The sequence below is a fragment of the Mytilus trossulus genome, unplaced genomic scaffold (genome assembly GCF_036588685.1).
Source record: "Mytilus trossulus isolate FHL-02 unplaced genomic scaffold, PNRI_Mtr1.1.1.hap1 h1tg000110l__unscaffolded, whole genome shotgun sequence".
In the NCBI taxonomy this organism is placed as follows: Eukaryota; Metazoa; Mollusca; class Bivalvia; order Mytilida; family Mytilidae; genus Mytilus; species Mytilus trossulus.
The window spans coordinates 2,396,633-2,423,011 of record NW_026963297.1 but is presented as its reverse complement, the minus strand read 5'-3'; the positions used below and the strand labels follow the sequence as shown (position 1 = coordinate 2,423,011).

Genomic DNA, 26,379 nt, shown 5'->3' with positions numbered 1-26,379 from the left:
TGCAACTAGTGTGGACAAGGTATTTCCGTAGAACATTTTTGTATTGACTTTTCTGTAAGATTGGTAAAAGGGTGTCCGACCTCAACTTTGGACCTATTTAAAAAAAAATTAAGCCGAACACTCTGGATTTTTTATCAAGTAGACATCAGCAACCCAGAACATATTTTTCTGTAGTTAAAAAAAGAATAAAGCCAAACAATACCCCGGATTTTTTTTATCAAGTAGACATCAGCAACCCAGTTTACCTTTGCACCTAGTGCGGACAAAAGTATTGCCGTAGAACATGTTTTATAAACTTATCTGTAAGAGTGGGGTATGGTGTCCGACCCCAACTTAAAAACAAAACAAAGCCGAAAAACACCCTGGATTTTTTATCAAATAGACCAGAGCTACCCAGATTCCCTTTGCATCTAGTGCGGACAAAAGTATTGCCGTAGAACATTTTTTATTAACTTTTCGGTGTCGGACTCCAACTTTGGACCTACTTACAAACAAAACTAAGCCGAAAAACACTCTGGATTTTTATCAAGTAGACCTCAGCTTCCCTTTGCACCTAGTGCAGACACAAGTTTTGCCGTACACCTTTATAAATAAACTTTTTAGTAAGGGTTGGGTAGGGTGTCCGACCCCAAGTTTGGACCTAGTTAAAAAACAAAATTAAGCCGAACAACACCCTGGATTTTTTATCAAGTAGACAACAGCAATCCAGCTTCCCTTTGCACCTAAATCGGACAAAAGAATTGCCTTAGAAATTTTTTCTATTAACTTTTCTGTAATGTAAGGATAGGATGTCCGACCCAAACTTTGGACCTACATAAAAGAAAATAAAAAGCCGAACAACACCCTGGATTTTTTTTTGCAAGTAGACCTGAGCTAGTTAGCTTCCCTTTGCAACTAGTGCAGACAAAAGTATTGCCGTAAAACATTTTTAATTAATTTTTCTGTAAGGGTGGCATAGGATGTCCGACTCCAACTTTGGACCTAATTAAGCCGAACAACACCCTGGACTTTTTATCAAGTAGACATCAGCTACCCTGCTTCCATTTCGACCGATTGCGTACAAAAGTATTGCCGTAGAACATTTTTTATTAACTCTTCTGTAAGGTAGGGTTAAGGTGTCCGACCCCAACTGTGGACCTACTTAAAAACAAAACTAAGCCGACCAAGACCCTGGATTTTTTTCTCAATTATACCTCAGTTACTTAGCTTCCCTTTGCATCTAGTGCAGACAAAATTATTGCCGTAGAACATGTTTAATTAACTTTTCTGTAAGGGTGGCATAGGATGTCCGACCCAAACTTTGGACCTAGTTAAAAAAAACAAATTAAGCCGAACAACACCCTGGACTTTTTATCAAGTAGACATCAGCTACCCTAATTCCATTTCAACCTAGTGCGTACAAAGGTATTGCCGTAGAACATTTGTTATTAACTTTTCTGTAAGGTAGGGTTAGGGTGTCCGACCCCAACTGTGGACCTACATAAAAACAAAACTAAGCCGACCAAGACCCTGGATTTTTTTCTCAATTATACCTCAGTTACTTAGCTTCCCTTTGCATCTAGTGCAGACAAAAGTATTGCCGTAGAACATGTTTAATTAACTTTTCTGTAAGGGTGGCATAGGATGTCCGACCCAAACTTTGGACCTAGTTAAAAAACAAAAAAGACATCAGCTACCCTAATTCCATTTCGACCTAGTGCGTACAAAGGTATTGCCGTAGAACATTTGTTATTAACTTTTCTGTAAGGTAGGGTTAGTGTGTCCGACCCCAACTGTGGACCTACTTAAAAGCAAAACTAAGCCGACCAAGACCCTGGATTTTTTCTCAAGTATACCTCCGTTAATTAGCTTCCGTTTGCACCTAGTGCAGACAAAAGTATTGTCGAAGAACATTTTTAATAACCTTTTCTGTAAGGGTGGGTTAGGGTGTCCGACATCAATTGTTGACATACTTTCAAACACAATTAAGCCGAACAATACCATGCATTTTTTTTTATCAAGTAGACATCAGCTTCCCTGCTTCCTTTTGCACCTAGTGCGTACAAAAGTATTGCCGAAGAATATTTGTAATTAACTTTTCTGTAAGGTAGGATTAGGGTGTCCGACCCCAACTGTGGACCTACTTAAAAACAAAAATAAGCCGAACAACACCCTGGATTTTTTCTCAAGTATACCTCAGTTACTTAGCTTCCCTTTTGCAACTATTGCAGACAAAAGTATTGCCGTAGAACATTTTTAATTAACTTTACTGTAAGAGTGGGCTATGGTGTCAGACCCCAACTGTGGACCTACTTAAAAATAAAACTTAGCCAAACACCACCCTTGATTTTTTCTCAAGTAGACCTCAGCTAGATAGCTTCACTTTGCAACTAGTGAAGACAAAAGTGTTGCCGTAGAACATTTTAAATAAAAATTTTAGTGAGGGTTGGGTTGATGTGCGACCCCAACGTTGGACCTAGTAAAAAAAAAATTAAGCCGAACAACACCCTGGATTTTTTCTAAAGTAGACCTGAGCTAGTTAGCTTCCCTTTGCAACTAGTGCAGACAAAAGTATTGCCGTAGAACATTTTTAATTAACTTTTCTGTAAGGGTGGGATAGGATGTCCGACCCCAACTTTGGACCTAGTTAAAAAACAAATTAAGCCGAACAACACCCTGGACTGTTATCAAGTAGACATCAGCTACCCTGCTTCCTTTTCGACCTAATGTGTACAAAAGTTTTGCCCTAGAACATTTGTTATTAACTTTTCTGTAAGGTAGGGTTAGGGTGTCCGACCCCAACTGTGGACCTACTTAAAAACAAAATAAGCCGACCAAGACCTTGGATTTCTCTCAAGTATACCTCAGTTACTTAGCTTACCTTTGCACCTAGTGCAGACAAAAATATTGTCGTAGAACATTTTTAATAAACTTTTCTGTAAGGGTTTGGTTAGGGTGTCCGACCTCAATTGTGGACCTACTTAAAAACAAAACTGAGCCGAACAATACCCTGGATTTTTTCTAAAGTAGACCTCAGCTGCTCAGCTTCCCTTTGCACCTATATAGCTAGTGCAAACAAAAGTATTGCCGTAGAACATTTTTTATTAACTTTTCTGCAAGGGTGGGATAGGGTGTCCGACGCCAACTTTGGACTTAGTTCCAAAAAAAATTGAGCTGAACAACACCCTGCATTTTTTTTATCAAGTAGACATCAGCTTCCCTGCTTCCTTTTGCACCTAGTGCGGAAAAAAATATTGCCGTAGAACATTTTTAATAAAAATTTAGTGAGGGTTGGGTAGGTGTGCGACCCCAACTTTTCACCTAGTAAAAAAAAAAAATTAAGCCGAACAACACCCTGAATTTTTTATCATGTAGACATCAGCTACTAAGCTTCCTTTTGCATCTAGTGCGGACAAAAGTATTGCCGTAGAACATTTTAAACTAACTTTTCTGTTAGGGTGGGTAAGGGTGTCTGACCCCAACTGTGGACCTACTTAAAAACAAAACTAAGCCAAACAACATCCTGGATTGTTTCTCAAGCAGACCTCAGCTACCCAGCTTCCCTTCGCACCTAGTGCAGACAAAAGTATTGCCGTAGAACATTTTTCATTAACTTTTCTGTAAGAGTTGGTTAGGATGTCAACTATCTTCAATGCAAATTCGAAAATTTCGAAACAATCTAAGTCTTTCACAGAGGTTCGGCATTTTCTCTCTGTAAAATGATGAATCATTAATCACAAAGAAAGCCGATAAATGTAACAATGATGTTGTGTTAGATAATGTCAATTTCCAACTTAAAGGCGATCGCCAATTAAATACACAACATTACACCACATTGGAAAACTTTGACCTAAAAGCACTCAGATGTATTATCAATACATATGTCAAAGGCATGTACACCAAAGGTAGATTACACTACATTTAATTACCTTAATAATGGTAATCAAATTGATTATGGGCCTGGGTATATGCATATCTTGCCTAAAATACACCGATTAAATGAATCGGAATAAGTAAAAATCAATGAATATGGGTTTAACATTGATAACATAATGCCACCATGTCGGGCAATCATATCTCAGATTTGTACTGTCACAGAATTTATTGGATGCGATATCGATTATGTTTTAGTACCTATGGTACAAAAACAACATACGTATATAAAGGATACGTCTAATCTTATATACAAGTTGGAAAGAGTTAAGCCTAATGCAGATTGCTGGCTGTGTAGTTTTGATGTAGTTTCAATGTACACTAATTGTCCGATTGATGAATTAGTATTGGCAGTTAGAATTTCGTATGATCAGTTTGATACATCAGATTAAAAAAATAAAATGCCCACCTAGATAGATAGATGATTTAATCTATTTCCTCAGATCAATTTTAGAGAACAACATTATCGATTTTAATGGACGGCTTGATAAGCAAAAAATAGGAGCCGCGATAGATGCAGTGCCAAGCACGGAAATCTGTGATATACTCATGTATAAAATTATGAAAGAAATTCTTTCGTAGTTTGAACATAGAAAAAATATATTTTTCTATGGAAGGTATCGGCATGGTATTATATTAATATATCATGGCGATTGGAAGGAAATGCAGGATTTGCTAGAGTTAGCAAATAATATGTTTATTGAATAAATGCACATTTATACCCCAATGGGGTTGAAGGCATATATAAATGAACACAATACATCATACAAAAATAACAACAAAAGAACAAACATTATATACATATAAGTATCTATCATGCAGTTGTTGAGTCCACTCTCCTCAGTGACCATGACTTTTTAACAAATGGAGCCGTATACTGCATAATTGACGGACACGAAAGACATAAAACCAATTTATCCACATTATCCATATTATCTATATCAGAATAGGTATTTCTAACTTTCTGCAAAAATTCAAGTCTCAAATCTTTATTTTTAATACATGTAAATAAAAAATGTTCTTCATCATCTATTTTATTTAGACAACAATGTTGACATAAACGTTCTTCCCTTTTTATATTTTTGTATCTACCCCTTTCAATTTCCAAAATATGGTCACTTACCCTTAATTTAGTAAATTTTTTCCTTATTTCAAAGTTATTCTCTTTAAGTAAATAAGGCTCAGTTTCGTATTTCTTTTTGATTTTACTATAGATAAATAATTTATTATTTTCTGTTAAAGAATTTAATTTTTTAAAGAACAGCTTTTTATAGTTTTCTTGCATAATATCTTTCATGTGTTTATTCATTTTATATTTTTCTTTTATGAAGTCAATATTTTGTATATCAGATATATTTAAATTATTTTCATCAGTTATATTTTCTACAAAAGTATACCAAGAATAGGTTCCTGATTCATCCAACAGTTTAGTTGTGCAGTATGCATCATATAACAACGGATTAATTTCTGTGTTAGATACTCTTGCCATATATTTTAGTGCTTGAACCTTTACATATACATCTAATGGATATTGTCCTAACTCTGCCCTTGATGCAATGTTAACTGCTTTTTTACTTAAACCTAGAATTAATTTGCAAAATTTTAAATTCACCTTTTCAATAAAGCTATTATCAATTGATGTAAGTAAATCAAAATCTTTATCATTATTTACTGCTCTACTCTGAGACCTCAGTACTTTTTCATAGTAGTCCATATACCAAATTTCTGAGTTATACATTAAAATTGGTTTTATTAAAGATTCAAATAGTTTTTTATGTATATTTATAGGTATATTTTCTATATTATTCATATATTTAAACAAACTGAATAGAACTTTTGTGCCTTTTTTTGATAGTTCCATATGTGATGTATGGAATTTACCAGAAGCCTCTATAATATTACCTAGATATTTATATTTTAATACTTTTTCTAATTTATAACCATCCAAAGTAAACTCTGCTTTAGTGCACGGTATGTTTTTTTGTTGAAATACTATCACTTTAGTTTTATTTATGTTAATTGACAATAATCATCATCCGTTCCTGAAATTAACACTAGAATTCTCATCTAAAGAAATAATATTTCTTGATGTTAATATTTTCAAAGGAACAAGATTTTCTAATGAAATTATTTTGGATGTGAAAACACACTTTAAACCGACAAATGCCTTCCTTTATCTAGATCGTAAACGCTGTCACAGTAGACATGTGTTTGCAGGGTTTATCAAGGGCGAAGTTATCAGATACATTAGAACAACAAATCATGATGTTGATTTACAATATATTTTGTTACAGTTCAGATTGACCTTAATAAAGAGAGGGTTCAAGGATATTGAAATCGAAAAGTACATAACTGAGGCATTATCATTTAATAGATCTGATTTAGTCAGAAAAAAGGCCAGACAAAACACAAAGGAAGTTCCTTTAGTATTGGCAACGAAATTTAATCCATGCATTCATAAATTAAAACAATGCATTAGTAAACATTGAGATCTACTAAAACAGGATGCAGTTTGCAACGAAATATTTTCAAGCAAACCAATAATAGCTTATAAAAAGCATAACGATATTGCAGACATATTGACAACGACAACATTAAAATAAATTGATATAGGTAAATCCCTGATGATGGCGGGCATAAAATGCTTAAAACCTTTCATAAATGTTATACATTTTTCATTAGCATATAATACAAAAACCGCAGAAACAATAAATTATTGTCGGATTGAAGTACAGCAATTGAAAGTCTAGTAATACTAGCATCATGTGATCAATATTTTGTAATATTTACAATGAAGTTCTTATAATATGTCTACGGAGTCTTCCGAATAAGATTGTATCGGAATTCGGATTGATGTTGGAATACGTGGATGTTAGGTGTCACTTTTATACAAAATCTGGTAAAAAAAAGCTTTAGTTTTGATAGTATAAAAATAAGCTATAAGTGTGGAATGTTTTCCAATGAGACAACTATCTACTATATAAATGCCTTACAAATGTAGATGAGAGCAACACCATACATCCTTTATATTTAATAACAAGCAAAGTCAATACCTTAAATTTAGCTATAACGCCAACACATTCATTACACATGATGACAATATAAAACGCAGATAAAACACTAGAATATATATGACTTCCTACATTATTTGCATATACATGATAATACATTGTACTATAAATAAAAAATCGCATACCATGTGATGATAGATTCCCAACAACTAATTTTCAGGTCAAGGTCAAAGATTTTAAAAATAGACATAATTTGTTCAAAAAAGTGGTTTCCAAGTGCTTAATAAAAAACATGTATTTCTTTTATGGGATTGACCAATTGCTTAGATATACATGATATATGGCCATTTATAATTAAAGTTAACTCAAATATGAATTTTCTTGGTACCGGATGTTGTATATTTGGTGTCAGCAAAGTTCCACTCAAATGTTTTGTTTTCTACTGTGTGATGCATTGCTAGGAGACATAGAAATAATGAGCTGCTGTCGATCTGGTCTTCTAAGTGCTAACATATGTGCAATTCAAACCATATTTTAATAAAATACATATCGTTTTTTTATTTACTCAGGTCACAAGATACCTGTACCTAATAATTTTTCATGTGAAATGATCCCATTCTATTTTGAAGGAAATTTACTCATACAGAAAAGAAAGCTAGAGACTCCAAGAGGCAGGACATGAACAGAATAGGCAATCACAGATCCATATCAGATAATAAAATTGAATCGAAAATTTAGTTTGAATTTTATGTTATTGAAACTATTAATTTACAAACTTCCTCAAAATGTGGATTTTTTTATTATTGTTTAGAGGCTATGGACAATGGATATTTGAACATCATTAATTTGTAAGCACATTGATTTTCATTCAACTTCAAGAACTTCATTTTATGTTTTTAGGGGAATTTCTGTTGTAATAAGTTTTAAAGTTTTGTATGGATATCCACATTTTGAATCATTCTGAATGTTTTCTAAATATATCTGAATCATTCTGAATCTGTCTGAATCCATCTGGATCCATCAGAATGTTGTCTGGATATTTCTTGATATTTCTGAATGTTGTCTGATTATTTCTTAATCTTTCTGAAGTTCAGATTTTTTCTGAATTCATTCTAATTAATGACTTAAATTTTTCTTACATTATTCTGATCTTTGTCTGAATGCTATTCTGTTTTTTGTCTAAATGTTCGTATGACAATTTTGAATTTTTCCTTAAAAGTCCGAAATCCAGCAAAAATTCAGACATTTTCGTAAATGTACATTATTTTAGCCATTCAGACATTATTAAGAAAAAAATAAGAAAAAATAAGAATACGGGTCAGACAGAATTCAGACGCCATTTTTTCATAAGGGAGCTCTAAAATGATGATTTTTGCCATTTTTTTTGCATTTTAGACACTTTAAATAGCAAAAATGGTAAGCAAGAAGAGATCTGCAAATAAGTCAAAGTATGCCGAAATTGTGAGTTGACTCTTTATAGGAGTTTTTGCACTTAAATGACAATTTTTTTCACTCTTTCTTATGTTTTGGGCAAACACTGAATATAGAGATGAAATGTAAACAGAAAAAAAATATCAGCAATAGAAGATCAACAAAACGATTTTTGTCATGAATTATATAAAAAATGTTGAACGTGGGGTAGACTGGAACTTTTATTCATATTTACCAAATTTACCCTCATATTTTTTTTTGGAAATGTACATATATATTGATTATTGTTGTTTTGTTTCAGGTGATACTAACATGTTGGAAATGTCGCAGGATCACTTTGATAAACTAAAAAATCAACAACGAATTGAGGAAAGTGACAAAGCTGTTATTTATTACTCCAGACCTTTTGATATCATTTATGTTAATGATAGAAACACTTTAATTGACTGCTTTATGAGATTAAACAATATTGAATATAAATAGACATGTTTTTATTTCACCAAATAATATAAAATTATACTGTATATCTGGAAATATTGTGCAACTTAATCGGTAGTTATTGTACCCCAATGTTTTTGTTCATTGAAATGGATTGTACTTGGCCATGAAAGGAGAAAAAAAATAAAAGCAGTGATTATTTAACTTTTCAAAGGCCCAAACTGCATACAAAATTTGATGCAAAGGTAACCTGATATACGGTGTATTGGTACATGTGCATTATCATTGTGTGTTAGCATTTACTTGGTGCAATGCAATTGATTACAATAATATAATTGATGCCTAAAAAACAGCTTATTCAGACCATTTTAATGATGGACATACTTTATTTAGATATAAGGTATATCCACTTTTTTAGGCAAAAAAAACCAAGAATTAATTGTATGGGGGGAGGGGGGGAGGAAGGACGGCACTTTTATTACAATTTAGTGGGTGGTGGTTATCTAAGAAAGATTGCTTGAACGTTTAATTGAAATAACCAATTTAAAATGTATACATGGTGGGGTCAAAGTCAAACCAGATTAAACAACAGTATTTGGTAACCATAAAGAAAAATCTTTGATCATTTAAAAAATGTGTGATTATACATTCATTGGGGGCCACAAGAGGGTGCTACAAATTTGTGTTTATTAAGTAATATTATTGCCAACTATTTCTGAAAGCTTGGTTCACAATTTTTGAACAAACAGTCCTGCAGACGAAAATGTCTGCTTGAATTACACGCTTGTAGCGGATAGGCTAAGGTCAACATTTTTGACTAAAATGTTAGCTTAGGGAAACTGTCCTTCTTCTTGGGGCCATTTTAAATGACAATTAAGCACAAACATGCTTAACAAAACGTATTCTAACTATGAATAATCTTTGATTACTATTTAATTGTCAGATGGGCATTCACAGGAAAATCAATTTTATATAAAAAGGGTGTTCTAACAGGAAACTGATAAGTATCAGAGTATCCTTTTGGTGTTCGATGGTCAGTACTACCGAGCAATACTTGAGTACTCGACTACTCGTTGACAACCCTAATATATAGATAGTTTTTTGCACATAATTGATGTACCAACATGACATCATATATCCTGTTCTGGCATCAAACTTGAACTATTGACATTTTAAAACTTTTTGTACCCTTCAGAATGTAATAAAATTTGACAAAAATAATATTTGCAGGTTAAAAGTGCGAGTATTTTGTACATGATGGAAAATCGCATATCTCCTTTGACATGGAGGATATGTGCATCGTTTTGACCTTTCAAAGTCATTAATGACCCAATTAATAGCCGATAGAAATGCCGCAAAATTGCTTCAAGATGCTGAATAAGTCAATCAAATTACACAATTTTCGTATCACATTCCATGCAGTAGTATGACACAAGAAATGTCTCTTCATGTGATAAATAGATAAAAGGCATACACCATAAAGAGCATTAGTTGTATTTATATTCTGCCTAAATGTAAAAAAGAAATATACTATAAAAATACAATACAAGATAAACGAATGTCCTTGGTTCTTTTTCAATTTTCGGTTATGAAAAATAAGAAGTAAGATAAACAAACGTAGAAACAGATAATAATAGTGTTTTAAATGACATTTGTGAAGGCAGCTTTTATTTTGTATGCTCTAGGGAAATAATAAAGTATATGAAGTTCTTACTTTTTGCTACACAACTATTTGAACCAAAAAATTACACAGCATTTGTCAAAGCTAACAATACGTCATTTGTATTGCATTGATTTACTGTAAGCATCAGTTGTGGGCTATTTTGTATCTTGTTGCACATGTTATAAATGATTATAATTTTGTCATAATTGTATGTAACATATACTTGTTAACCTATTAAATTAAATGCATAAATGTATATATAAAGAAGCTATCTAAATGATTGTTATTATGTAAAATAATATGTTCAAGACCTTTAGGACTGATGGTTTTTTAATGATGTATTTTATTTTGAATAAGAGATTATGTTACAAAATCCATATTACCAATTGTAGATACATGTGGAATGTGTCATATTTATATAATTATAGTGCTACAGTTATACTTTAAAATGTTTCCTTTTTTTTCGTTTCTTTTCCTTCGGGGTTATTGCATGGCATTACAGTAACTTGATGAGATCAACATGGAAGAGTATTCCCAATTTTAGAATGCAACTCTGGTGATTAATTTGAAATTCTATACTTTTATCCAACACAGAACTTGTTTAATAATCTTTTCATAAATAATCATTTCTGAACTTTTAGTCAGAAGATTCCTTGGTGGTTGTTGTTTATATCTTCTAAACAGGGGTCCATAAGGGTTTACAGGAATTCTTCGACTCAAATTGGTTGCCAAAACCAGATTTGATTTATACCAATTTACGACAGTTTATTGTCTCATTCCATAGATGAGAAAGCCATTAATTTGAGCGTTTATTTTACTCATATGATAATCAGCTGGGATTCAACATAGACACAATTCATGTCAGTAATGTAAATGTACAGATATTACCTTTTCCTTTGATCAGCCTGCAACATTTATGTAGCGGAAGCGAGACATAACAATCCTATATTCCAGCTCAGTCTGTGGATTAAGATTTTTCAGACATCATTTACTTTGCAAAACTTCATTTTATTAAATTTTTACAGAAGCTTTTTATGTCCAAAAAGACAGTAATATTAAAACATTTTTTTTCCATTTTTGTCGAGCCGTTGACTTTAGTCGAAAAAGCGAGACATAGCGATCCTACATTCCGTCGGCGTCGCTGTCGTCGTCGTCGTCGTCGTCGTCGTCGTCGTCGGTGGCGTCCACAAATATTCACTCTGTGGTGTAGGTTTTTGAAATTTTAATAACTTTCTTAAACTATCCTGGATTTCTACCAAACTTGGACAGAAGCTTGTTTATGTTCATAAGATAGTATCCAGAAGTAAATTTTATAAAAATAAAAATAAAATTCCTTTTTTCCGTATTTTACTTATAACTGGACTTAGTTTTTCTGCCTGGAAACATTACATTCACTTTGTTTGTTAAAGTTTTTAAAATCTTAATAACTTTCTTAAACTATCCTGGATTGTTTACCAAACGTAAAGAGCCGGGTTGTTTCTGATCATAAGATAGTATCCAGTAGTAAATACAAATGTATTGTAAAAAAATCCTTTTTTTCCGTATTTTACTTATAAATGGACTTAGTTTTTCTTTCATTAAACATTACATACAGTCTGGAATTAAAGTTTTTAAAACATTTATAAGATTCAGAAAATATCCCAGATTTTTTCCAAACTTGCACTGAAGCTTCTTACAAAGATAGTATCGAGAAAAATATTTTATTGATTTTTTTCCCTCATTTTTGTTTAGTGTGCGATTAATAGCAAAAGTAGGCGAGACACTGCATGGGTTCCGGGGAACCCTTACGAATTTTCCATATTTTACTGATAAATTGACTTAGTTTTTTGCAATTAACATTTATATGAAGTCTCGGGTTAAAGTTAACTAGTCTTCAATAATTGTGTCAAACCTTCATGGAATATAAATGTTACAGATGCTTTTCTATGATTAAAAACAATATTCAAGAGCATATAGTCACGAAAGTATTTATTGTTTTTCTGTTGGTTACTGATTAAATGACTAAATTTGTTCGCAGTGATCATGTAGAAACAGTCTGGTGTTAAAATTTGAAAGTCACAGTAAGGCCTTTAACATTCGTAAAGGTTGAGTGTATGTAGATTGAATTGGTCTGTACAGGTGATGTTAACCTCAGGAAGACAAACCCTTTCGAAAGATTTATTGGTCACACAAATTAGTATGCATAAGGTGTGGTTGTGTGTCGAATAAATCGGTCTGCACTTGAGTTACAGTTATTGTGTACGCGTCAAAAAACAAAGTCTGTCGATTTTTTTTTTATTGTAATACACATTAATATTTCTTAGATTTTGGTTTATCTAAATGTAGATGGTCTTTGTTGGTAATTGAAATTCCTGTTCATTTGATTCAAGTGTATGAAGATTGTTTTGTTCTGCACTTGAGGTACAAATGATATGAACTTCATGTAGACCAGGCTTGTCGAAAGTTTTGATGTAATATACATTTTCATTATATTTGGGTGTATATAGATTTGAATTGGTCTGTACTTGATGCACAGTTGATGTTAACCTCCAGTATACAAAGCCCGTCGAAAGTTTTGATGGTAATAAACATCAGTATTCATTATGTTTTGGTTTATGTAGATTGCATTGGTCTGTATTTGAGGTACAGTTGATGTCTACCTCAAGTAGACCAAGCCTGTCGAGAGTGTTAATGGTAACGATTATCAGTATTCATCAGCGTTGGTTGTATGTCGATTCAATCAGTCGCCGTGGTGAAGTGGTTAGTGCATCGATCTACTAACACAAAGGTTCCTGGTTCGATTCCCGTCTGAGATGAAAATTTTAGGGGCTGAATTTTCGGCGCTCCCTTGACACCATTTGCGAGTATGGTCTTGATGAAACGATGATAGTCCGTCGGAAGGGGACGATAAATGGCTGACCCGTGTTAAGAGAGAGCCATATCTCTTGCACGTTTAAAACACCCTTGTTAGATTTCGCAAAAGAGCAGGCTAATGCCGCTACAAGGCAGCACTCGCACCCGCAAAGTGGAAAGGGATTAATATAAGTTGCAAAACTTGTTTCCCAATTCACTATAATTAAATATGTTTAAACTAAATTCAATCAGTCTGTATTTCAGGTAGAGATGATGTGTATTTCAAGTAGACAAGGCCTGTTGAATGTTTTTGTTGGAAATCACGCCCAGAAGAGAACGTCAACTTAACGCGGCATTATTGTATATCCAACATCGTTTACTTGTGACGTTATCTTGTACTTCAGTCATCAATACAAATTCATACAGTTTAGACGTCTTTCTTATTACATATGCAGTTTAAGTAAAATCACTTAACGATGTAGGTACCGTGACTAGAAGAAGATGACTACAAAGCTTAAATCTATCCGAGCGGGACACAGAAGCGCAGTTTTTAGGATTTTAACAAGATTTGACGAAAGGAGTGAATCAGAAGAAAATCCGGAAGAGAACGAGTTGGAAACATGTTGATACGTTCAAGGAGAAGCAAGATATTCTGGAGGATTTGGATAAGAACATTTTAGAAAGTGTACAGGAGGAGGATATAGAGCAAGAGATACTTGACAAAGATGAATATAAATTTAACTTAGAGACGAAAATTCTCAAAATTCGTAAATTCATTAACGTTGAAATATCTGATTTGAATGCAGCCGCTAGAAATTTTTTTGCCAAATAATGGGACACTGCCACTCATTCAAAATGTTGGCCCCGCATATAGCTTTAGAAATGACTCACAAAATACTGGCCCTAATTTCAACTCTTTACGTTCAAATTCAAGCGTCAATAGCAAATACCGAAATTGAATTTACCTACTTTTGATGGAAACGTACTTAAATGGCAATACTGTTTGGATTCTTTTGATCCGGCAATTCACCACAACAACACACTAACCGACGTTCAAAAGTTCAATTACATAATGTCTTAACTAGAGGGAGAAGCGTCATACACCATTGCTGGATTTGCGGTTACGCACACAAACTACAACAAAGCTATTAAACTTATACATGAAAGATTGGGACAAAAGCATTGGATCATTCAATCGTACATGCAAGCACTACTAGAGACACCCGCACCAAAGTATACGCGTACGCACCTTAGAACTACTACGATAGAATCGAAACACACATACGAGGACTAAAATCACTTGGACAAGCTCAAGACTCGTACGGCTCGTTATAAGTACCAGTCATACTCAATAAAATGCCTGGTGACATAGGAAAAAATTAACAAGTGAACACGGTTCAACCGATTGGATTCTTGGTAATCTTAGATCTATTTTTAAGGAGCTAGCAATTTAAGAGTCTGTTAGAAGAACAGAAACATTTGAAAGACCTATCGCTACAGCTACATGCACTTTCTACACAAACACAAAATCGCGCGAGATCTGGTCAAAGACCAATTCACCACAGAAATCTTATCAAACAAACTGAGCATACTGCAAGGAACCTCACTTTTCATCAGAATGTTATAAATATACGGATCCAAACGACCGCACAAAAATTGTAAAAGAAGATGAATTGTGCCTGGTCTTAAATAAGCGAAATTCTGAAACCCCGCCCAGTCAAGTGAAATAAATCTAGAAACAATACACAATAATGTTCTTTAGGTTTTGGTTTATGTAAACGTGGTTGGTCTGTACTTGAGATTTAGTTGATTTGTATGTTAAGTTTACAAAGCCTGTCAAAAGTGTTGCTGGTAATAGACATTTCTGTTCATTAGGTTTGAGTGTATAAAGATTGAATTGGTCTGGTCTTGGGGTTCACATGATGTGTAATGCATGTAGACAAAGCGTGTCCAAAGTTTTGATGGCAATATCATTTTTTTTTCTTCCAGCATTTTTTTTGACATGCCCTCCCCTCGTTTCTATTAAAGTCATTAAGACTAAATATTTGCCATCGATAGACCTCATTAGGACCTATCACCGGATGAGGCTGTGTTGGATTTCATCATCCCTTTTGAGAGTTATATCCCCTTGAAGCAATTTCTTTTATTTGCAATTTTCTTAAAAAGTGTTAGATATAGAATAGAATTGAAAATGGCACCATGGACAGGAACAGATGGTCATGTTAATAAACATAAAAAATAGCAGGTTATTTGCCCTGATAAGGAGTTATTTCCCTTGAAAACTTATACATTTTTCGAAAAATTATATTTCGAGAACCGGAAGTCGTAGAGACTTGGGACCTTCACCAATACTTTTTAATTCATGTGACCTTTAAGTTGTACCCAATGTCAAAGGTCACTAAGTGCAAAAAAATACGCTTCAATTTCAAGCTTACATATTAAGAAAGCGATAAGAGTTTGCTGCATACATACTGCATTTGAAATGATCCACTTGACAAGCTCTACATTTTATACATTAAGCTCAAAAATGTCCTACCGTCTGTTCAAAAGTAACGTCAGCATAACACTTAAAACTATAGTAACATGTGTATATCTTTTATAAGGTAACATATATCAAACTACTATAAACTGTAAAGATGATCAGTAATTAAAAACCTTCAGTTTGAGGTCAATGTCGGGTCAGGATGAAATTTAAATTTGACCTTCAAAGTGTACTATGACCTTGACCTTGTTATATTTGAAAGGCGCGCTGGACCTGAAATAAAATAAAAACTTTCAGAACCAAACATGGAATTTCCCCGGAATAATATAGACCCCTTACAGAAACAAACAAACAAACAAACACACACACACATAACAAACAATCATGTTTCAAAGGGGGGAAAGACCGTTTACAATTGCCTTTTAAAAGCAATTGATTTATATTTCAGATTGAATTTGTTTGCACTTGAGGTACAGTTGATGTGCAACTTAAGTAGACAAAGCCTTTCGAATGTTTTGATTGTAATAAACACTAATTTCCCTTTGCTTTTAGTTTATGAGAACGTAGTTGGTGTGACCCTGAAGTGCAATTGATTTGTAGTAGAAAAAGACTGTCAAATTTGTGAGGTTCAAATGTATGAAGATTGAATTGGTCTGAACTTAAGGTACAAATGATGTATACATCAAGTAGACAAGGCTTGTCGAAAGTTTTGATGGCAATATACATTAATATACATTATATTTCAATGCATGTAGATTAAATTGGTCTATACTTGAGGTATAGTTGATGTGTACCTAAAATAAACATATCCTAGATATTGACTGTGGTCACCTCTGGTATGATATTCTGATCACTTTACTTTTTTATATGATTTGTTTGCCTCTGACTTTGATTCCATTTGTTCTCTATAGACATATATTGACTTTCTGTTTACCTCTGCTCACTATACTAACACATATGTTGACCTTGGGTACCAAGGCTCACCTACCATGTAACCATAAATTGTGTATTTTGTTACCTCTTTTCAACTTACAAGGATATTACACATCTATTTTACTTTAGGTATATCTGGTCACTTGTACATATATCGACTATGTTTACCTATTGACGCCTAACAAGGACGTGATGGTCACATTCTACCGATATTCAATATGGTTACCTCTTGTCACCTTACATATATATTTACTTGGGTTACCTGTGGTCACATTGCACATCTATTGACTATGGTTACCTCTTGTCACCTTACAGATATACTTTCTTGGGTAACCTGTGGTCACATTGCACATCTATTGACTGCATTACAATGATGTTCTGGTCACATTAAACAGATATTCAATTGGTTACCTCTGGTAACCATACAAAGATATTGATGTTAGTTACTCCTCGTCATCTTACACATATATTCAGTTTGGTTACCTTTGTCACCTTGCATTGATATTGACTATGCCCCCTGGTCATCTTAGAATGATGTTTTAGTTATTGTTAGACGTGATAACTAGTGTAACCTCTGTTCGTCTTACTTTCCGATGTTAACTTAAGTTACCCAAATATCATCTATCACATATATTGATTTCTTTAATTCAGATCACCATACACAGATATTGACTATGGTTACCTCTAGTCACTATATAATAATGTTCTGTTCACTTAACACTTTTATCTCATTTGGTTACCTCTGGTCTCTTTACACTGAAAATGAATTTATTACATCTACTTGATTGACACAAATATTGAATTTGGGTAGTTCTCGTCACCTAGCACATATTTGGTTCTCTTTGTTGGCTTTATACAAATGTTTACTTTGGTTCCCATTGTTCTCTTAACATATATTGACTTTGCTTACCACTGTTAACAATAGTTACACATATGTTGACTTTGGATACCGATGCTCACCTAACATAAATTGTGTATTTTGTTACTTCATTCTAGGAAATACAAGCACGGGAATGTGTTCCCTTACACAGAAATGGATTTTTGATACCTCTAAATACCTTAAATTGATGTTCTGGTCACCAGACCCTTATATTTAATTTAGTAACCTCTGGTCAACTTGCAAGGATATTGACTATGTGTACCTCTGGTCAACTTACAACGATGCTCTGGTCACGTTACACAATAAATCAATTTGGTAACCTCTGGTATCCTTACACATGTAGTGACGTTGGATACCTCTTGTCATCTTACACAGATAATTACTTTGGTTACCTCTTGTCATTTTGCACTGATTTTGACTATCTTCCCCCTTGCCATCTTGAACAATGATGTTCTAATTATTTTTAAATAGATATATTTGGGGTTACCTCGGTTTACCTTACGTTTCTCAATATTACCTACCACATATATTGATTTCTTAACCTCTGATTACCTTACATAGATATTAAGTATCATTACCTCTGGTCACCGTATAATAATGTTCTGTTCACTTTACCCTTTTACACATATAAATGTTCACTTTAGTTCCCTTTGTTCTCTATAGACACATATTGACTTTGGTTACCTGTGTTCATCATAGTTACACATGTGTTGATTTATGGTACGCATGGGATTTGCATGATCACCTAACATAAATTGTGTATTTTGTAACATCTGTTCACCTACGATATTCCCGTGCTAGTATTTCCTATCATGATGTTTTTATGCCCCACCGACGATAGTAGACGGGCATTATGCTTTCCAGTCTGTGCATCCGTTCGTTTGTACTTCCGTTGGTTCGTCCCGCTTCAGGTTAAAGTTTTTGGTCAAGGTAGTTTTTGATGAAGTTGAAGTTCAATCAACTTGAAACTCAGTCGCATGTGCCCTATGACATGATCTTGCTAATGTGTATGCCAAATAAGTGTTTAACCCCAAGTTCATGGTTCACTGAACATAGAAAATGATAGTGCAAATTTCATTTTAAAGTTTTTGGTCGTTGTAGTACTTGATGAAGTTGAATTCCAATCAACTTGAAACTAAGTATACATGTTCCCTGTTATATGTTTCTAATTTAAATGCAAAATTTGAGTTTTTACTCCAATTTTAGCCATGGCATTGGCAATTGTTTTTCGATTTACGAATTTGACTGTCCCTCTGCTATCTTTCGCCCCTCTTCTAAATCAGATATTTAATTAAGTTACCTTTTGTTATCTGGTCACCTTGCAAGGATATTGATTATGTTAACCTCTGATTGTCTGACACATATTTTTGACTTTGGTTATCTCTGGTCACTTGTACAAATGTGGACTATGTTTACCTCTGGTCTTATAATTAACCAAGGCATTTGCAATTAACATTAACATGCTCCGCTCAGTCCATAGGGTAAAAAAGATCTGTGATATGGTCAATATTGGCATCCACTTAGGGGGTAGGGGGTTGATTAACACTGTTTTGGCCTACGTTCACATAATTACAAATGTTCTGGTCACAATACACATATATTTACTTTGGTTACATCTGGTCACCTTGCAGTGATAGTGACTATGAGTAGATAACCTTACCATGACTTTCTGGTAACATTAAATAGATACTTAATTCGGTTACCTCTTGTTTTTATTGCAAAGATAGTGACTATGTTTATCTAACACAGATATTGAATATGGTTACCTCTGGTCATTGTATAATATTGTTATGTTCAATTTACACATTTATCTTATTTGGTTTGCTCTGGAAACTTTACACATATTACGACTTTGATAACATCTTCTCATTTGACACACACAATGAATTGGTTACTTCTGTTTACCTAGCATACATTTGGTTCCTTTGTTCTCTTTACAGAAGTGTTGACTTTAGTTCCCTTTGTTCTGTGTAGACAGATATTGGCAATGGTTACCTCTGTTCACCATAATTGCGCATATTTTGACTTTAGGTACCCAAGCTCACCTAACATAAATTGACCTGTTTTACCTCTGGTCTCCTTGCAAGGATGGTGACTATATTAACCTTTGATCATCATAAATAAGGCCGTTAGTTTTCTCGTTTGAATTGTTTTACATTGTCTTATCGGGGCCTATTATAGCTGACTATGCGGTATGGGCTTTGCTCATTGTTGAAGGCCGTACGGTGACCTATAGTTGTTAATGTTTGTGTCATTTTGGTTTTTTGTGGATAGTTGTCTCATTGGAAATCATACCACATCTTCTTTTTTATATTAACATCTATTAACTATGACTACGGTTACCTCTGTTCATCTTTAACAAATATTTACCTAAAATATCTCTTGTTACCTTGTAATGATATTGACTATGTTTCCCAGTGATCTTCTTACAAAAATGCTCTGGTCACCTCATTTAAATATGCCAACTTTATATACCCAATTTCTCTAGCACATATATTGATTTGTTTTACCTCTGATCACCTCATGGTTATCTCTGGTCGACGGATAATTTCTATCTTTTCACTCTAAAGGCCGCTATTAACTCTGTTTATCTCTGATCATCATACACATATATTAGACTTTAATTTCTCTTATCACTTGTACATATGACTTATGGAATTTATTTACCTATGGTCGCCTTACAATAACTTTCTGGACACAATACACATATATTAAATTAGTCAGTTCTGTTCACCTTACACATATATTTACTTTGGTTACCTCTGGTTACATTGCATGATTATCCCTGGTCACTTTACAATGATGTTCTGGTCACATTTAACAGATATTTAATTTGTATGGTAACCATACACAAATATTGACGTTGGTTACCTCTGGTCATCTTGCAAAGATATTCCCTTTGACTATCTCTTGTCATCTTGTACTGATATTGACTATGTTTCCCCATTGATATCTTACAATGTTGTTCTTATTATTTTTAGACCGATATAACATGGGTAGTTTCTGCTCACCATACTTACCGGTGGTAACTTAAAAGTTACCCAATATCAATTTTCACAAGAAATGTAGATTAAACACGATTAAATTATAATCCTTGTACCTTTCATAACTATTTACACCACTGGGTCGATGCCACTGATGGTGGACGTTTCTTCCCCAAGGGTATCACCAGCCCAGTTCAGCACTTCGGAGTTGACATAAATGTCAATTATATAGTCATTTTTATGAATTGCCTGTAACAAATCATTGAATTGTTTGGAAAACTAAGGATTTTCTTATATCAGGTATAGATTACCTTAGCCGTATTTGGCAAACTTTTTTGATTTGAGCGTCACTGATGAGAATTATGTAGCCGAAACACACGTCTGGCGTATTAAATTATATTCCTAGTACCTTTGATAACTATTTAATTGTATAAATATCCTGCTTGCACCTTGGTGCATAACTTTTTTTTACCAAAACCTATGCACACAATAGCCATTGTACCTTTCCTTTTAGGGTGATTTGTAGTGCATCCACCAGTTTTATGTCATGATTGGATACCTCATATCCTTGTTTCTTTTCTGTTATATTCTCATATTTGATGAAAGGTAAAATCTGTCAATTTCAGAATACTGATGACGTCATTTGAACATAACATCTAATATTCTTCTTAATATTCTGATTATACCATCTTTTTCTTTCTTTTTTTCGGTATCAATTTGTACTTGAAGGGGCTATAAGACAAAATAAATTAGTTCTCAACTTACATTTCGTGTTTCCTTCTCTGCTGTTTTGAAATGTTCCAGGACATAGTTCAACCTTTTGTCTATATTTAATGTAATCTTCCTTTTCATTATACTTCCATGCTTGTTAAACCTTCGTTCTAATCAAACCTTCGTCTTAATCCTTAGTACTGATTGTGTGTCACTGCGAGTAGAGTACAAACGGCTGGGCTTGATTTAACAGTTTGTGTCTATTTTCGTCTGTAATGTCATCGTCAACATGTTTAAAAAATTACTGGCAGTAAATTAATATTTCACTCCTTGAAATAAAGGCATTTTTAAGCCACTAATTAATATATATTGAAAAGCAAAATTAATTTTTGATGAAAGGTAAAAGCAAATAAATAACAGGAAAGCGGTTCAGGCTCTTGAGAGTCTCTTTTTAGTGTACCCCTTCTTTGTTAAACCGTGGTTTTGTGGAGCCTGCAACTTTTGTCACATAATGCTCGACATAGGGATAGTGATCCGGCTGCGGCGGCGTTAGCTCACTTCTTAATAGCTTAACATTTAAGCAGGTGGAATACCTGTATGCTTCATACTTTGTATATAGATGCCTCATGTTACGAAGTTTCCTTCAGTTTTATGGTTCATTGACTACTTGATAAAAAAGTTGTATTTTTTTGTAATTTTCATTTCTCTCTTATTATGAGTAATATGATAACTATTTTTAGGGGTATGTTTGTACCTTGCAAGGTACTCATGTCTGTCAGACAGTTTTAACTTGACCTCAACCTCATTTCACGGATGAGTGAACAAGGTTAAGTTTTGGTGGTCATGTCCATATCTCAGATACTATATAAGCAATAGGTCTAGTATATTCAGTGTATGTATGGACTGTAAGGTGTACATGTCCAACTGACATGTGTCATCTGACCTTGACCTTATTTTCATGGTTCAGTGGTCAAAGTTAAGTTTTTGAATTTTGATCTTTTTTCAAATACTTATTTTTACTATATGCAATCGGTGTATGGAAATATTTTATGATCTATATGTCTGTAGTTAATTAAATTAACGGTACCAATTTTCTTGCACCAGATGCGCATTTCGACAATACATGTCTCTTCAGTGATGCTCTTGGCCAAAATATTTGAAAATCCAAAGCTTATATAAAAGATCAAGAGCTATAATCCAAAAGGTCCAAAAAGTATAGCCAAATCCGTGAAAGAAATCAGAGCTTTGCTTGAGGGAGATACATTCCTTAATTTATAATAATTTATAATATTTTGTAACAGCAAATTTTAATAACACAAAAAATCCATATTTTCATGCCAGTACCGAAGTACTGGCTACAAGGCTGGTGATACCCGCAGTGTAGCGCAGGTTTTATTTCACCTTGACCGCATTTTTACGGCTCATTGCTCAGTGTTAAATTTTTGTGTTTTGGTCTGTTTTTCTTAAATTATAGGCAATAGGTCAACACTATTTGTTGTATGGAAGAATTGTTCGCTGTACATGTCTGCCTGGTATGGTTCATCTAACCTTGACCTCATTTTCATTGTTCATTGGTCAATGTTTAGTTTGCTTGGTTAATGTTAAGTTTATGTTACAGTTGTAATGAAGCTTAATATTTAGGACTATCAACATAATATCAATGATAAGTAAAAAAGGCGAGACATTTTAGTGAGTGCACTCTTGTTATTCCTTTGTACGGATTGTGTGTCACTGCAAGCAGAGTACCACTCACTGGGCTTTATTTGACAATTTGTGTCTATTAACATCTGTTATCTCATCCTCAAAATGTTTAGATAATTTCTGTATTTCAAACACGTCTCTCATAAATCAGTATTAGTGTAAACATCCTTACAACATGATAGTAGATGATGTTTGATTAGGTGTAAAATTTGATCTTTATATTTTATCAAAAATCTGAGAACCCCCTTGTAGATCATGGCTCTAGGAACAACATATATTAATATCCAAACTATGAGGGTATCCACAAAGAAGCTTACTTCAATTAAAAGTGGAAATTTCTTGTAAAAGTTTGTAGACAGAGTTTACATATTTTTCATTTATCTTTGCTTTGTTTTAATACATATACATCATACAATCCAATTGGTGAATACTCTTGTATTGCCTTATGTGTACTGATGTGATGAGTACAAAATTTAAATCTGAACAAAGTGATATTTTCTTGCCTTTTAATGATCTCCTGTATGACATTTGTAACTGATTGGAAGGTACATCAGTCAGGAATCTGATAAAATATGTATAATTCATTTAATAATCTAGATTTATAAGTTGGTACGCTAAACCCGGGGTGTGTCCTCAATATACCCATCAATGACGCTCGAAGCAAAACAAAGAACGAAAGTAAATTCAAAATTTGTAGACAATGAAAGACCAGTTTGACAAACAATTTATGCGTAGGCTATGCGTAATTAAATCAGGACAATGATAGTCTCTGTGTTAAATGTAAAATCACAAAAAATACAGAACTTGGAAACGAAAAGCACTTATCAAATGGAAAAATCAAAAACGCAAACATATCAATGATGATTATATGACCAAAATTGTCAAATGACCCTTTAATGAGTTATTGCCCTTTAAGGACAATTTTAGACAATGATTTTTATGATTTTTAACTTTAAAAATCTTCTAAAATGAATATAGTATAGATTTTGTATTTTATTTCCTTGTGCGTCAAGAAACATAGACACTATGGCTAAAATGGAACATATTGGTAAAATCATTTAGTTGCTTTTGAAGAAAAGATGACAGATACAATGAACATTTAAATTGCATATTTAAGCCGCTCATTAATATATTAAAAAGCAAAACTAAGCATTGATGAAAGATTTAAGCAAAAAAAAAAAAAAAACCTAACAAGTGAACGATTTAGGCTCTTGGGAGCCTTTTGTGTAAGAATAAATATGTTGTATTAAATTTGCGTTGAAGATGGAGCGTTTTCGTGTTTTAAGTTAATACGGATAGACATTAATCATACATTCCCTTCACTTGTAACCTCTCCTTAAACATATGCTGATGTTTGATGATGTCTCTTGACAAACTAAGGGGGGACATTTGAAATAGTATCTAAATCCTTGAAGGTGTAATACAAAAAAGTGGTTTGTTGTAATAACTGTGTGTCCTGTTTCTGTAAAATAACCACGAACATATTATTTATTGTTGATGTCTTGTGAAAGGAAACAAACTTAAACTGATTGAAGGAAAAATAAATGAAAACTGGGTCATATTAAGTTTATTTCTGTAAAAACAAACAATGAAATTTTCCCATAGGGACTAATTTTACGGATAACACTGGCTCTGGTTACTATGAAGTTTCGAAAAAAATGGATCCGATGAAGGTTTTCATTAAAAGCGTTTCCGACGCAAGAAATATATATTTGTTTCCAAACTCTATCCTGAACATAGATTCAGTATTTTCTATAATTTCTACTGCAAATAAACAGTAGTGGTATTTGACACCATGTTTGTTTATTTATAAATTATTGATTAAAGACAACCGTAATGCACATTTTAATTTCGTTAATGAATGGATCAAAAGTTGTGGGTTGTCTTTGTTTCAAAAATTGCGTTTTGATTATATATATATATAATTATTTTCTGTGACTGTATATTGCATTAATTTGTAGGATCCTTTACTATAGATAATTTAGCTGAACTGTAACACTAACATCTTCATGCCTTATATCTCATGTACTGCAGTACGCCGCTAGATTAAAACTGACGTGGAAAGGTAACATACGGCCAGCGAAAGCTCTATTTTTTGAGAGCCCAGGTGGTCGTGTGGTCTAGCGGGACGGCTGCAGTGCAGGCGATTTGGTGTCACGATATCACAGTAGCATGGGTTCGATTCCCGGCGAGGGAAGAACAAAAAATTTGCGAAAGCAAATTTACAGATCTAACATTGTTGGGTTGATGTTTAGACGAGTTGTATATACCTTATGTACACAGCCATGTATCACCATCATTGATGGCGATCCGATGGATACATCTGTTGTAGAGTTGTCACTGACTCAGACGTACTTATAAATATAATTATTTTCTGTGACTGTATATTACATTAATTTGTAGGATCCTTTACTATAGATAATTTAGCTGATCTGTAACAATAACATCTTCATGCCTTATATATCATGTACTGTAGTACGCCGCTAGATTGAAACTGACGAGGAAAGGTAACACTCTGCCAGCGAAAGCTCTTTATTGAGAGCCCAGGTGGTCGTGTGTTCTAGCGGGACGGCTGCAGTGCAGGCGATTTGCAGTCACGATATCACAGTAGCATGGGTTTGAATCCCGGCGAGGGAAGAACAAAAAATTTGCGAAAGCAAATTTACAGATCTAACATTGTTGGGTTGCTGTTTAGACGAGTTGTATATACATTATGTACACAGCCATGTATCACCATCATTGATGACGATCCGATGGATACATCTGTTGTAGAGTTGTCACTGACTCAGACGTACTTATAAATATAAGTATTTTCTGTGACTGTATATAACATTAATTTGTAGGATCCTTTACTATAGATAATTTAGCTGATCTGTAACAATAACATCTTCATGCCTTATATATCATGTACTGTAGTACGCCGCTAGATTGAAACTGACGAGGAAAGGTAACACTCTGCCAGCGAAAGCTCTTTATTGAGAGCCCAGGTGGTCGTGTGTTCTAGCGGGACGGCTGCAGTGCAGGCGGTTTGGTGTCACGATATCACAGTAGCATGGGTTTGAATCCCGGCGAGGGAAGAACAAAAAATTTGCGAAAGCAAATTTACAGATCTAACATTGTTGGGTTGCTGTTTAGACGAGTTGTATATACATTATGTACACAGCCATGTATCACCATCATTGATGACGATCCGATGGATACATCTGTTGTAGAGTTGTCACTGACTCAGACGTACTTATAAATATAATTATTTTCTGTGACTGTATATTACATTAATTTGTAGGATCCTTTACTATAGATAATTTAGCTGATCTGTAACAATAACATCTTCATGCCTTATATATCATGTACTGTAGTACGCCGCTAGATTGAAACTGACGAGGAAAGGTAACACTCTGCCA

General features: G+C 33.7%; 1 long non-coding RNA gene across 2 annotated transcripts in view; it reads left to right on the top strand.

Annotated features, from left to right (window-relative positions):
* Positions 1–10,872, top strand: part of LOC134700052 (uncharacterized) — a 134,495-nt gene extending 123,623 nt beyond the window's left edge. For both annotated transcript variants that reach the window (XR_010103756.1, XR_010103755.1), the window contains 2 exons: positions 7,553–7,771; positions 8,656–10,872. This is a non-coding gene — a long non-coding RNA (uncharacterized LOC134700052). The remainder of the gene's footprint in view (positions 1–7,552; positions 7,772–8,655) is intronic.
* Positions 10,873–26,379: the final 15,507 nt, after the last annotated feature.